Consider the following 8,798-nt stretch of genomic DNA (forward strand, 5'->3'; position numbering starts at 1 on the left):
AAGGTTTTCTAGAGTTTTCTAGGGTTTTTTAGGTTTTCTAGGGTTTTTAGGTTTTCTAGAATTTCTAGGGTTTTTATTTTCTTGGGTTTTCTAGTTTTAGGGTTTTTAGGATTTTGGATTTTTTTTTTTTTTCTAGGATTTTCTAGGGTTTTTAGGGATTTCTAGGGTTTTTATGATTTCTAGGTTTTAAGGGTTTTCTAGGTTTTTTGGATTTCTTTTAGAGTTTTCTAGGGTTTTCTAGGATTTTCTAGGTTTTTTTAGGGTTTTCTAGATTTTCTAGGGTTTTCTAGGGTTTTAGGATTTTCTATGGTTTTCTAGGGTTTTTAGGGATTTCTTGGGTTTTTCAGGGTTTTTTTAGGTTTTTTGTTTTTTTTTGGGTTTTTAGGTTTTATTGGATTTTCTAGGCTTTTCTAGGGTTTTTTAGGGTTTTCTAGGGTTTTTAGTTTTCTAGGATTTTAGGATTTCTAGGGTTTTTAGGATTCTTGGGTTTTTAGGGTTTTCTAGGGTTTCTAGGGTTTTTAGGGTTTTTCTAGGGTTTTTAGGGTTTTTGGGTTTTCTAGGGTTTTTTAGGTTTTCTAGGGTTTTTAGGGTTTTCTAGGTTTTTAGGGTTTCTAGGATTTTTAGGGTTTTTTAGGGTTTTAGGTTTTTAGGGTTTTCTAGGATTTTTTAGGGTTTTAGGGTTTTTTAGTTTTCTAGGGTTTTTAGGGTTTTTAGGGTTTTTAGGGTTTTCTAGAATTTTTAGGGTTTTTAGGATTTTTGGGTTTCTAGTGTTTCTAGGGTTTTTTGGATTTTTTAGGGTTTTTAGGTTTTCTTGGGTTTTTTAGATTTTCTAGGGTTTTCTAGGGTTTTCTAGGGTTTTTAGGGTTTTCTAGGATTTTAGGGTTTTCTAGGTTTTTAGGGTTTTCTAGGGTTTTTAGGGTTTTTGGTTTCTAGGGTTATCTAGGCTTTTCTAGGATTTTTTAGGGTTTTTTAGGTTTTTAGGGTTTTCTTGGGTTTTTTAGAATTTTCTAGGGTTTTCTAGGATTTTCTAGGATTTTTAGGGTTTTCTAGGATTTTTAGGGTTTTCTAGGGTTTTTAGGGTTTTCTAGGGTTTTTTGGGTTTTTTGGGTTTCTAGGGTTATCTAGGTTTTCTAGGATTTTTTAGGGTTTTTTTGGTGTTTTAGGGTTTTCTTGGGTTTTTTAGATTTCTAAGGTTTTCTAGGATTTTTAGGGTTTTCTAGGATTTTTAGGGATTTCTACAGTTTTAGGTTTTTGGGTTTTTCTAGGTTTTCTAGGTTTTTAGGGTTTTCAAGGGTTTTTAGGGTTTTCTAGATTTTTTAGGGTTTTTAGGATTTAGGGTTTTCTAGGGTTTTTAGGGTTTTCTTGGATTTTTTATGATTTTAGGATTTTCTAGGATTTTTTAGGGTTTTCTAGGGTTTTAGGATTTTCTAGGATTTTTTAGGATTTTTAGGATTTTTAGGATTTTTAGGGTTTTCTAGGATTTTCTAGGGTTTTCTAGAGTTTTCTAAGGTTTTTAGGCTTTTCTAGGATTTTCTAGGGTTTTCTAGGTTTTTTAGTGTTTTTAGGATTTTTAGGATTTTAGGATTTTCTAGGGTTTTTAGCGTTTTCTAAGGTTTTTAGGGTTTTCAAGGTTTTTAGGGTTTTCCATGATTTTTTAGGGTTTTCTAGGGATTTTAGGGTTTTCTAGGGATTTTAGGATTTTCTAGGGTTTTTAGAATTTTCTAGGTTTTTTAGGGTTTTATATGGTTTTGTAGGGTTTCTTAGGTTTCTTAGGTTTTCTATGGTTTTCTAGGTTTTTTAGGAATTTCCAGGGTTTTCTAGGATTCTTTAGAGTTTTCAAGGTTTTCTAGAGTTTTCTAGGGTTTTTTAGGATTTTCTAGGGTTTTTAGAGTTTTCTAGAATTCTCTAGGGTTTTCTTGGATTTTCTTGGGTTTTCTAAGTTTTTTAGGGTTTTTAGGATTTTTAGGATTTTTTTTAGTTTTCTAGGATTTTCTAGGGTTTTTTTAGGGATTTCTAGGGTTTTTATGATATTCTAGGACTTTTAAGGGTTTTCTAGGTTTTTTGGATTTCTTTTAGAGTTTTCTAGGGTTTTCTAGGATTTTCTAGGTTTTTAGGGTTTTCTAAGATTTTCTAGGGTTTTCTAGGGTTTTAGGATTTTCTATGGTTTTCTAGGGTTTTTAGGATTTCTTGGGTTTTTCAGGGTTTTTTTGGTTTTTGTTTTCAGTTTTTGGGTTTTATATGGTTTTATTGGATTTTCTAGGCTTTTCTAGGGTTTTTTAGGGTTTTCTAGGGTTTTTATCGTTTTCTAGGATTTCCTATGGATTTCTAGGGTTTTTAGGGATTTCTTGGGTTTTTAGGGTTTTCTAGGGTGTTCTAGGGTTTTAGGGTTTTCTAGGGTTTTTAGGGTTTTTGGTTTTCTAGGGTTTTTTATGGTTTTCTAGGGTTTTTAGGGTTTTCTAAGGTTTTTAGGGTTTCTAGGATTTTTAGGGTTTTTAGGGTTTTTTTTAGGGTTTTCTAGGATTTTTAGGGTTTTAGGGTTTTTTATGTTTTCTAGGGTTTTTAGGGTTTTAGGGTTTTTAGGGTTTTCTAGATTTTTTAGGGTTTTTAGGATTTTTGGGTTATCTAGTGTTATCTAGGGTTTTCTTGGATTTTTAGGGTTTTTAGGGTTTTCTTGGGTTTTTTAGAATTTTCAGGGTTTTCTAGGGTTTTCTAGGGTTTTTAGGGTTTTCTAGGATTTTTAGGGTTTTCTAGGATTTTTAGGGTTTTCTAGGGTTTTTAGGGTTTTTTGGGTTTCTAGGGTTCTAGGCTTTTCTAGGATTTTTTAGGGTTTTTTAGGTTTTTAGGGTTTTCTTGGGTTTTTTAGAATTTTCTAGGGTTTTCTAGGATTTTCTAGGATTTTAGGGTTTTCTAGGATTTTTAGGGTTTTCTAGGGTTTTTAGGTTTTCTAGGGTTTTTTGGGTTTTTTTCTAGGTTTTTTTCTAGGATTTTTAGGGTTTTTTGGTTTTTAGGGTTTTTGGGTTTTTAGGTTTTAGGTTTTCTAGGATTTTCTAGGGTTTTCTAGGATTTTTAGGTTTTTGGTTTTTAGGGTTTTCTAGGTTTTCTAGGGTTTTTAGGTTTTCTAGGTTTTTAGGGTTTTCAGGGTTTTTAGGGTTTTCTTTTTTAGGGTTTTCTAGGATTTTAGGGTTTTCTAGGGTTTTAGGTTTTCTAGGTTTTTAGATTTTCTAGGTTTTTAGGTTTTTTAGGGTTTTCTAGGTTTTCTAGGTTTTCTAGGTTTTTAGGTTTTTTAGGATTTTTTAGGATTTTTAGGTTTTCTAGGTTTTCTAGGTTTTCTAGGTTTTAGGTTTTCTAGGGTTTTTAGGTTTTCTAGGTTTAGTTTCTAGGTTTTTAGGTTTTCTAGGATTTTTAGGGTTTTCTAGGTTTTTAGGTTTTTAGGTTTTTAGGATTTTCTAGGGTTTTTTAGGTTTTCTAGGTTTTTAGATTTCTAGGTTTTAGGGTTTTCTAGGTTTTTTTTTTAGGGTTTTCTAGGATTTTAGGGTTTTCTAGGTTTTTAGGGTTTTCTAGTTTTCTAGGGTTTTAGGTTTTGATTTCTAGGTTTTTAGGTTTTTAGGGTTTCTATGGTTTTTAGGGTTTCTAGGTTTTAGGTTTTCTAGGATTTTAGGTTTTTAGGATTTCTAGGGTTTTCTAGGTTTTTAGGTTTTCGGTTTTTAGGTTTTCTAGGGTTTTCTAGGGTTTTTTAGTTTTCTTTCTCTAGGGTTTTCTGGATTTTCTTGGGTTTTTTAGTTTTCTAGGGTTTTTAGGATTTTTGGTTTTTTAGTTTTTAGGATTTTCTAGGGTTTTTTAGGGTTTTCTAGGGTTTTTATGATTTCTAGGATTTTAGGGTTTTCTAGGTTTTTTGGTTTTTAGGTTTTTAGGTTTTCTAGGTTTTCTAGGTTTTTAGGGTTTTCTAGATTTTCTAGGGTTTTAGGGTTTTAGGATTTTCTATGGTTTTCTAGGGTTTTTAGGGATTTCTTGGGTTTTTAGGGTTTTTAGGTTTTTTGTTTTCAGGTTTTTTGGGTTTTTAGGTTTTTTGGATTTTCTAGGTTTTCTAGGGTTTTTTAGGGTTTTCTAGGGTTTTTAGGTTTTCTAGGATTTCTTTCTAGGGTTTTTAGGATTTTTTTTAGGGTTTTCTAGGTTTCTAGGGTTTTTAGGTTTTTAGGGTTTTCTAGGGTTTTTTATGGTTTTCTAGGGTTTTTAGGGTTTTTCTAGGTTTTTAGGGTTTTTAGATTTTTTAGGGTTTTTTAGGGTTTTAAGTTTTTAGGTTTTCTAGGATTTTTAGGGTTTTAGGGTTTTTAGTTTTTAGGGTTTTTAGGGTTTTCAAGGGTTTTTAGGGTTTTTAGGGTTTTTTTTCTAAGGTTTTTAGGTTTTCAAGGGTTTTAGGGTTTTCTGATTTTTTAGGGTTTTCTAGGATTTTAGGGTTTTCTAGGGATTTTAGGTTTTCTAGGGTTTTTAGAATTTTCTAGGTTTTTTAGGTTTTATAGGTTTTTAGGGTTTCTTAGGTTTTCTAGGTTTTCTAGGTTTTCTAGGTTTTTAGGTTTTAGGGTTTTCTAGGATTTTTAGGTTTTCTAGGTTTTCTAGAGTTTTCTAGGGTTTTTAGGATTTTCTAGGGTTTTTAGAGTTTCTTTCTAGGGTTTCTGGATTTTCTTGGTTTTCTAGTTTTTTAGGTTTTTAGGATTTTTTTTTTTTTTATTTTTCTAGGATTTTCTAGGGTTTTTTAGGGATTTCTAGGGTTTTTTTATTCTAGGACTTTTAAGGGTTTTCTAGGTTTTTTGGATTTTTTTAGGTTTTCTAGGTTTTCTAGGATTTTCTAGGTTTTTTAGGGTTTTCTAGATTTTCTAGGGTTTTCTTTTAGGATTTTCTAGGTTTTCTAGGGTTTTTAGGATTTCTTAGTTTTTCAGGGTTTTTTAGGTTTTTTTGTTTTGTTTTTGGTTTTTAGGTTTTTTGGATTTTCTAGGTTTTCTAGGGTTTTTTAGGTTTTCTAGGGTTTTTAGTTTTCTAGGATTTCTAGGATTTCTAGGGTTTTTAGGGATTTTTGGGTTTTTAGGGTTTTCTAGGGTTTCTAGGGTTTTTAGGGTTTTCTAGGGTTTTTTAGGTTTTTGGGTTTTCTAGGTTTTAGGTTTTCTAGGTTTTTAGGTTTTCTAGGTTTTTAGGGTTTCTAGGATTTTTAGGGTTTTATTTTAGGTTTTTAGGGTTTTCTAGGATTTTTTAGGGTTTTTTTAGTTTTCTAGGGTTTTTAGGGTTTTCTAGGTTTTTAGGGTTTCTAGTTTTTTAGGTTTTTTTTTTGGTTTCTAGGTTTCTAGGTTTCTTGGATTTTTTAGGGTTTTTAGGTTTTCTGGTTTTTAGATTTTCTAGGGTTTTCTGGTTTTCTAGGGTTTTTTAGGGTTTTCTAGGATTTTTAGGTTTTCTAGGATTTTTTAGGGTTTTCTAGGGTTTTTAGGGTTTTTGGTTTCTAGGGTTTTCTAGGTTTTCTAGGTTTTTAGGGTTTTTAGGTTTTTAGGGTTTTCTGGGTTTTTTAGATTTTCTAGGTTTTCTAGGATTTTCTAGGTTTTTAGGGTTTTCTAGGATTTTAGGGTTTTCTAGGTTTTTTAGGGTTTTCTAGGTTTTTTGGGTTTTTTGGTTTCTAGGGTTTCTAGGTTTTCTAGGATTTTTAGGGTTTTTTTTTGGTTTTAGGGTTTTCTTGGGTTTTTTAATTTTAGGTTTTCTAGGATTTTCTAGGGTTTTCTAGGTTTTTAGGGTTTCTAGTTTTCTAGGTTTTTTGGGTTTTTTAGGTTTTCTAGGTTTTTAGGGTTTTCAAGGGTTTTTAGGGTTTTCTAGGATTTTTAGGGTTTTTAGGGATTTAGGGTTTCTAGGGTTTTTAGGGTTTTCTGGTTTTTTAGTTTTCTAGGTTTTTTAGGTTTTTAGGGTTTTTAGGGTTTTTAGGATTTTCTAGGTTTTTAGGTTTTTAGGTTTTTTAGGATTTTTAGGGTTTTCTAGGGTTTTCTTTTTTTAGGTTTTCTAGGTTTTTAGGTTTTCTAGGATTTTTAGGGTTTTCTAGGTTTTTAGGTTTTTAGGATTTTAGGTTTTTAGGGTTTTCTAGGTTTTTTAGGTTTTCTAGGTTTTTAGGGTTTTCAAGTTTTTAGGGTTTCTTTTTTTAGGGTTTTCTAGGATTTTAGGGTTTTCTAGGGATTTTTAGGTTTTTAGGGTTTTTAGATTTTCTAGGGTTTTTAGGGTTTTAGGGTTTTTAGGTTTTTTAGGTTTTCTGGTTTTCTAGGTTTTTAGGATTTCTAGGGTTTTCTAGGTTTTTAGGTTTTCAAGGTTTTTAGGTTTTCTAGGTTTTTTAGGTTTTCTAGGTTTTTAGGTTTTCTAGTTTTAGGGTTTTTTGGATTTTTTGGGTTTTCTAGTTTTTTAGGGTTTTTAGGTTTTTGGTTTTTTTTTTCTAGGTTTTCTAGGGTTTTTTAGGATTTCTAGGGTTTTTAGGTTCTAGTTTTAGGGTTTTCTAGGTTTTGGATTTCTTTTAGAGTTTTCTAGGGTTTTCTAGGTTTCTAGGTTTTTTAGGGTTTTCTAGGATTTTCTAGGTTTTCTAGGGTTTTTAGGATTTTCTAGGTTTTTTAGGGTTTTTAGGGTTTCTTAGGGTTTTTAGGGTTTTTAGGTTTTTTGTTTTAGGTTTTTTGGGTTTTTTTTTTTATTTTCTAGGATTTTCTAGGGTTTTTTAGGGTTTTCTAGGGTTTTTAGTTTTCTAGGTTTTAGGATTTCTAGGGTTTTTTAGGGTTTTTAGGGTTTTTAGGTTTTCTAGGGTTTCTAGGTTTTTAGGTTTTCTAGGGTTTTTATTTTTGGTTTTCTAGGTTTTTAGGTTTTCTAGGTTTTAGGGTTTTCTAGGTTTTTAGGGTTTCTAGGATTTTAGGGTTTTTAGGGTTTTTTTTTAGGGTTTTAGGTTTTTTAGGGTTTCTAGGGTTTTTAGTTTTCTAGGGTTTTTTTCAAGGTTTTTAGGGTTTTCTAGATTTTAGGGTTTTTAGGTTTTTTTTCTTTTTCTAGGGTTTCTTGGTTTTTTAGGGTTTTTAGGGTTTTCTTAGGGTTTTTTAGATTTAGGGTTTTCTAGGTTTTCTAGGTTTTTAGGGTTTTCTAGGATTTTTAGGGTTTTCTAGGTTTTTTAGGGTTTTTTAGGTTTTTAGGTTTTTGGGTTTTTTAGATTTTCTAGGTTTTCTAGGTTTTCTAGGTTTTTAGGGTTTTCTAGTTTTTAGGTTTTCTAGGGTTTTTAGGGTTTTCTAGGGTTTTTGGGTTTTTTTTTCTAGGTTTCTAGGTTTTCTAGGATTTTTTAGGGTTTTTTTGGTTTTTAGGGTTTCTTGGTTTTTAGAATTTTTTCTAGGTTTTCTAGGGTTTTTAGGATTTTTTATTAGGTTTTGTTTTTAGGTTTTCTAGGGTTTTTAGGTTTTCTAGGTTTTTAGGGTTTTCAGGGTTTTTAGGGTTTTATGATTTTTTAGGGTTTTCTAGGATTTTAGGTTTCTAGGTTTTAGGTTTTCTAGGGTTTTTAGAATTTTCTAGGTTTTTTAGGGTTTTTGGTTTTTAGGGTTTCTTAGGTTTTTTAGGTTTTCTAGGTTTTCTAGGTTTTTAGGTTTAGGGTTTTCTAGGATTTTTTAGAGTTTTCAAGGTTTTCTAGGGTTTTCTAGGGTTTTTTAGGATTTTCTAGGGTTTTTAGGTTTTCTAGTTTTCTAGGATTTTTTGGTTTTCTAGTTTTTTAGGGTTTTTAGGATTTTTGGTTTTTTTTTTTAGTTTTCTAGGATTTTCTAGGGTTTTTTAGGGATTTCTAGGGTTTTTATGATTTTTTAGGGTTTTCTAGGTTTTTTGGATTTCTTTTAGAGTTTTCTAGGGTTTTCTAGGTTTTCTAGGTTTTTTAGGGTTTTCTAAGATTTTCTAGGGTTTTCTAGGGTTTTAGGATTTTCTATGGTTTTCTAGGGTTTTTAGGGATTTCTTGGGTTTTTCAGGGTTTTTTTAGGTTTTTGTTTTAGGTTTTTTGGGTTTTTAGGTTTTTTGATTTCTAGGTTTTCTAGGGTTTTTTAGGGTTTTCTAGGTTTTTAGTTTTCTAGGATTTCTAGGATTTCTAGGGTTTTTAGGGATTCTTGGGTTTTTAGGGTTTTTAGGGTTTCTAGGGTTTTTAGGGTTTTTCTAGGTTTTTAGGGTTTTTGGGTTTTCTAGGTTTTTTAGGTTTTCTAGGGTTTTAGGGTTTTCTAGGTTTTTAGGGTTTCTAGGATTTTTAGGGTTTTTAGGGTTTTATTTTTAGGGTTTTCTAGGATTTTTTAGGGTTTTAGGGTTTTTATGTTTTCTAGGTTTTTTTAGGGTTTTTAGGGTTTTCTAGTTTTTTAGTTTTTAGGTTTTTTGGTTTCTATTTCTAGGGTTTTCTGGATTTTTAGGGTTTTTAGGGTTTTCTAGGGTTTTTTAGTTTTCTAGGGTTTTCTAGATTTTCTAGTTTTTAGGGTTTTCTAGGATTTTTAGGGTTTTCTAGGTTTTTTTATTTCTAGGTTTTTAGGTTTTTTGGGTTTCTAGGGTTTCTAGGTTTTCTAGGTTTTTAGGGTTTTTTTTTAGGGTTTTCTTGGGTTTTTTATTTTCTAGGGTTTTAGGTTTTCTAGGTTTTTTAGGGTTTTCTAGGATTTTTAGGGTTTTCTAGGGTTTTTAGGGTTTTCTAGGGTTTTTTGGGTTTTTTGGGTTTCTAGGGTTTCTAGGTTTTCTAGGATTTTTTAGGGTTTTTTGGGTTTTAGGGTTTTCTTGGGTTTTTAGAATTTCTAGGTTTT

This window comes from Arachis hypogaea, unplaced genomic scaffold, assembly GCF_003086295.3.
Source record: "Arachis hypogaea cultivar Tifrunner unplaced genomic scaffold, arahy.Tifrunner.gnm2.J5K5 arahy.Tifrunner.gnm2.scaffold_25, whole genome shotgun sequence".
In the NCBI taxonomy this organism is placed as follows: Eukaryota; Viridiplantae; Streptophyta; class Magnoliopsida; order Fabales; family Fabaceae; genus Arachis; species Arachis hypogaea.